The sequence below is a fragment of the Carlito syrichta genome, unplaced genomic scaffold (assembly GCF_000164805.1).
Source record: "Carlito syrichta isolate Samal-C Ts95f unplaced genomic scaffold, Tarsius_syrichta-2.0.1 Scaffold309724, whole genome shotgun sequence".
Classification (NCBI taxonomy): Eukaryota; Metazoa; Chordata; class Mammalia; order Primates; family Tarsiidae; genus Carlito; species Carlito syrichta.
Window position 1 is genome coordinate 489,363 of NW_007253820.1, and position 6,124 is coordinate 495,486.

Here is a 6,124-nt window from a genome sequence, read left to right on the forward strand (position 1 = left end):
AGTGTTTTACAAGGCTCCTGGGAGTCTGGAAATCCACAGAGATGGCTTTTCAGAGCCATAAAATGCTTTGATTTCCTTCTTTGTTTGTTATGTGATGTTATGCCAGAGTCAAGTTGGAGAATAAACTTCAGGATATAGGGCAATAGGGTAATAAAACCCTGTTTGGTAAGTCCTTATCAGAAAGTGACTCCCCAAGCCTCTTAGTTAGGAATCTGGATAAGAGAAAAAAGGTCAGGTTTAGTCCTCAGGTGGAACTCTGTAGATGCCAAAATCTGCCTTTGCTCAGTGCTTATATCAAATTGTTCCCAGATAAACTGTCTTAACTGCTTCTCTCATGGTCAAAGATGAGAGGCAGAAACTGAGAGAAAAGTGAGTTTATTTCTGCAACCAGGTTACAGGGAGATGGGTCATGCCCGAGGCTGAATTAACATGGGCATGATCCAAGGTCTCCTAATCATGCTGACATTTCCTTGTGCGTGGCCACTGACATTTTAGAGTAACTTTTTGTAATTTACAACCACATGGACCTTAAATTCTATAGTTCCTTAAGGGAGGAATGGAAAGTTACAACAATCAAAGAAGCCACCTTGGAACTTTTAGATAAACAACTTCAAATCAAACATGAGAAATGTAAGAAACCCACATTCTCAGAACCTCGGCCTATAACAAAATGGTGTGGTATTTGCATATTACCTATGCTCATCCTCCCAGATATGTTAAATCATCTTTAGTTTACTTACAATGTTTAACCAAATATAAATGCTATGTAAATCATTATTGTACTGTATTTTTAAAATTTGTATTATTTTTATTGTTGTATTGTTATTTTTATTGCAGTTCCCCATGCACGAGCACACACAATGTCAAAAAAATGTATACACATTTTAAGAAAGACAAAAACTGTATTAAAATTGTAATGCTCAACATATAATAATAACACAAGATAAGTACAAGTCACATTTGACTTCTGCAATTACAAGAGGTGCTCAAAGTGGTTACCCTCAGTGTCCAGGCACTTCTGATTACTGCGAACTTCTGCAGAACTTATTGCTGTGCAAGGCCTCCTGGATCTTCCCTTGTGCACATCACACACAGTACATGTGTCTCAAACTTATGAGTGCATGCAGTTGTTAGGCATGTTGGAAGTTCTGTTGCACACTTATGCCTCCATTGTCACTGTACTTCCACAATGGTCTTGGAGTTCAAATACCACTTCAAAATGGTCTTGTGCTCGTCGAACAACAACTATGCTTTTCCATTTTCTTTGACTATCCTGCCTAGCACATGGTGATGCTAGCTTTCATTTGATTAATGCCATCTTTTGAGCAAACATCGTACTACACATTTCTACACATAATTCAATTCAAAAAATAGATAACATCTCTTAAAATGTGTATACTTTTTTTTGCATCCCAGTATTATATCTGAGTCAGAGTCTCACTCTGTCACCCAGGCTGGAGAGGCTAGAGTACAGTGGCACAATCACAGCTCACTGCAGCCTTGACTTCCTTCTCCTGAATTGCTGGAAATACAGGTTCATACAACTACTCCTGACTTTTTGGTTTTCTTATTTTTTTGTAGAGACTATAGCTTAGGATCCTCAAACTCCCGGGCTCAAGCAATCCTCCCATCTGAACTGGGATCATAGGTATGAGCTAGTGCACCCAGACTCCCCTCTGAATATTTTATTTTATTATTATTATTTTTTTGAGTCGGAGTCTCACTCTGTCACCCAGAGACCTCATTGCTACAATCCCGCGCCTTTGGAAAGCTGAGGTGAGTGGACTGCCTGAGCCCATGGGTTCGAGACCCGCCTGGGCAACTTGGCGAGACCTCATCACTACAATAAATAAAAAATGAGCCGGGCATGGTAGCGCATGCCTGTAGTTCCAGCTACAGGAAGGCTGAGGCGGAAGGATCGCCGGAGCCCAGCAGGTCGAGGCTGCGGTGGCCGGGAGCGGCCACTGTACACCAGTCTGGGCGACAGAGTGAGACTCCAACTCAAAAAAAAAAAAAGATTCCAAACTCTGTAAAATATTTAAGATGGTTTAGCTTGAGCCAAATGTGATTGACCTTAGGCCTGTAGCACCAGTTCCCAGGAGGTCCTGAAAATGTGTGCACACTGTGGTTGAGTTGCAGCTTGGTTATATACGTTTTAAGAGGACAGAAGTTGCAAGAAACCATAAATCAATACATGTGAGATTTACCCTGGTTTAGTCCAGGAAGGTGGGATATCTCCAAGTAGGGGGCCACAGGTTACACGTAGATTCAAAGATTTTCTAAGTGAAAATTAGGCAGCTAGAGTTATCTAAGGAATTCTGAAAGCAATAAAGGAAATGTGCCCTTGAGAAATGAAAAGGGAGCCAAGTTTCTTGACATGTAGATGAAGTTTAATACACCCATGGCAGGACTTCAGAGAGAACAGGTAAGTAAGTGTCTTAAAAAGTGCCCAGAGGCCAGCAAGGTGTCTCAAGCCTGTTATCCTAGCACTTTGGAATGTGAAGGCGAGAGAATTGCCTGAGTCCAGAGGTTTGAGACCAGCCTGGGAAACTTGGTGAAATCTCACCTCTACAATAAATCAAAATAATAATAATAATAATTAGCTAGGCATGGTAGCGCACACCTGTAGTACCAGCTACCTGGAAGGCTAAGGCGGAAGGATCACCTGAGCCCAGCAGGTTGATGCTGGGGTGGCCCATGAGCGTGCCACTGCACTCCAGCCTTGGCAACGGAGTGAGATGCCAACTCAAAAAAGAAAGGTACCAGACTCCCCAAAATATAGCTTTACAGGGTCATAAAATACTTTTATTTTCCTTTTTTGTCTGTTATGTGATGTCATACCAGATCCAGGTTGGAAAGTAAACATTAAATAGTTAATTTTTTTTTAAAGCCTGTCTTTCCAGTCCCCTTAGTTAGGAACTTGACAAAGTAAAGAAAAAATCATCCATGGAATGATTTGTGGGCCAATACATAGTAGGGGGTCTCAGGGCATAGGAAGGTGCTAGAGTTGCCAATTTGGTAACAACAGTTTCAATATTAACTATGTTGGATCACGGGGAAGGACACAATTTGACCTGATATTATAGCCAATTGTTTAAGAGATAAGAGAGCCAGATCTAGGGTTTAACATAAAAAAAAAAATCCTAGATTAGCTCTAGTTTGCCAACTACTATAATCCTGATCTTTCATTGTGTCCTTTTTTTTCCCTGTATCTGGCATAGCATATGCTAGAGACAGATAATATAACATAACATCTAAGAAAGTTATGAGCAGGATCAGAGGGTGATAAATAACCTAATTAGCCAAAGTCCCTTGCATGCATCATCATATTTTGGGGTGAATTTCTTTGTATTTCTTTGTTCCCTCTGTTTGGAATTTACCTAGGGGCTGCATATGTTAAAAGCTTAGTTGGTGGCCTGGCACAGTGGCCCAAGCCTATAATCGCAGCAATTTGGGAGGCTGAGATGAAAGGATTACCTGAGCCCACAGGTGTGAGGCCAGCCCGGGCAACTTGGCAAGACTTCATCTCTACAGTAAATCAAAAAATTAGCCAGGCATGGTGGCACATGCCTGTAGTTCCAGCTACTTGGAAAGCTGAGACAGAAGGATTGCCTGAACCCAACAGGTCGAGGCTGCGGTGGCCGTGAGCATGCCATTGCACTCCAGCCTGGGCAACAGAGTGAGACTCCAACTCAAAAAAAAAACAAACCTTAGTTGGTGGCTGTGGAAGAGAGAAATTTGAGTGAAACTCAGAGTAGTGAAGGATTCCATACGGGCTAATCCCACTAAACAGCTGTCTCATGTCAGAAGGTGGCACTGCAGGTGGGCTAGGACTCTATAGATGGTACAGACAAGCAGATGCCCAACTAGAGACCTTTCTATGAAGACAGGAGAAAAACAAAGGTTAATGTCTACCGCAGTCTGTAGACTAGCTCTTCTAGAGTCTCTGATGCACCCTCAGATTGAAATGGCAATCTGAGATTCTTCTGAATAGTAGTTTAAACCAGACATTAAAGTAAACATTCTGTGAAGTCCATATACCGGCAGGCAGGCACAAAGGTTGTTCATATATTAGTTGTTTAACTCCAGTTTGCAGGGCTTTAAGAAAAGCACAGTTTTCATTCCTAGTTGTACCAAGTGAGAAGATCTGAAGAAAAATTTGAAAATGTTAGTTTGGAGACCTGTAGCCAGAAAAGAATTCAAGATTCAGTCCAAAACAATAAAAACTAAAAAATAATGAACAAAAGAATCCAGTAACAGGTGCACTATAGTTTGTTCAGAAACATAATTTTCTCTCTCCAGTCCTCCATCTCTACCAAAAACAAATCACAGTAGGACCAGTTTAGTTGCAAAATAAGTTTTTGTCTTTTCATACTTAGTTTGATTATTTGCATAAAGTGTAACAATAATTATTTGCCAATAAGACCCTTTTAAATTGGTTCTGTTGGAAATGTTTTTCATAAGGAATCTCAGATTAGACCTTTTAAAAGCTTCTTGAGTCCAGGCTCAGTGACTCAGCCTATAATCCCAGCACTTTGAGAGGCTGAGGCAAGTGGATTGCCTAAGCCCACGGTTCAAGACCAACCTGGGCAACTTGGCGAGACCTCAACTCTACAATAAATCAAAAATTAGCCAGGCATGGTAGTGCGTGCCTGTAGTTCCAGTTACTTGGAAGGCTGAGGTGGAAGGATCGCCAGAGCCCAGCAGGTTTCCTGGGCCTGTTAGGGAGCAAATTTTTTTACCTATCAAAGGCCAGAAACCCTGCAAAGAAGCTGACTTGGACAAGGGCTGGTCTTTCCAAGGTGGTTTTTTTTTATTGTTTCTTTACAGATCTCAATCTCAAATCCTCAAAGCAGTCTGCTCATATCTGAAAATATTCCAGTCAAAGCCTTGAAAATATAAGAATCATATTTTGCTACCAAAAAATAATAGATTCTTATTGACCTTATGCAAATAACTATATTGCCATAAATCAGTAGTCACAAATAGTTTCCAAATTCTGGAGAAATAAGGTAGAGAGAAAGAAATATGTTTCAAATTTTATTCACAAGAAGATAGTCTACTCAACTATTAAAAGTTGTAAATGGCCAGGCTCGGTGGCTCAGCCTGTAATCCCTCGCCTTTGGGAGGCTGAGGTGAGTGGATTGCCTGAGCCCGTGCGTTCAAGACCCACCTGGGCAGGCGAGACCTCATCTCTACACTAAAATCAAAAAATTAGCCGGGCGTGGTAGCGCACGCCTGTAATTCTGGCTACTCGGAAGGCTGAGGCGGAAGGATCGCCGGAGCCCAGCAGGTCAAGGTTGCATTGGTCGTGAGTGTGACACTGCACTCCAGTCTGGGTGACAGAGTTAGACTCCTACTCAAAAAAAAAAAATTTCAGTTTTCCATTCTGTTCCATATTGGGCTAGCAATCCTTGTCTTGGGAGTTTATTTTTTTCAAATCCAATGGCACAATCTCCAAAGTTATTAGAAACCTGCACTGATGAGCACCTGTCAGTCTTATAGCTGATTACCAACTGCTTTTTGGAAAAGATCAAAGCAAAACAGCAACTGTGGATGATAAAATTATCAAATTTGGTCAAAGCCACACTTGCCAAGGAAATTTGTTTTTTTTTCTATGTCATACAACAATTTCCAGAATGTCTGTTACAAGTTCTTTCGGTGTTGCATCTTGTCTTTTTTGAGTTTTATTTACTCTTTCCAATCATTCCCTAATCCCTGTCATATTCTGGAACCAGTCATTGGTGACTTCTATTGTTTGGGCTCTGGTCTGATTTTTCAGGAGTCTTCTCTTTGTTACACTTGAAATTACCTGTGGTCTTCCTTTGGTTCTTCCTCATTTATGACAGATCTCTTGCTTTTCTCTTTAGTTCCATGATTCAGTGTCAGTGAGAGAAGTTTTCCCTTCTGATGTTTGCTCAGTCCTCTATTTTTCCCTGATCCAGGCTGTGGATTTGTTCTATGTTGAAACAGGACTGTGGGTGGGAAGCCTGCTGTCTCTTGTAGTTTTTTGGGGTTTTTTTTTATTTGGAGTCTCACTCTGTCACCCAGACTGGAGTGCAGTGGTCGCTCCTGGCCACTGCAGCCTCGACCTGCTGGGCTCTGGCAATCCTTCCACCTCAGC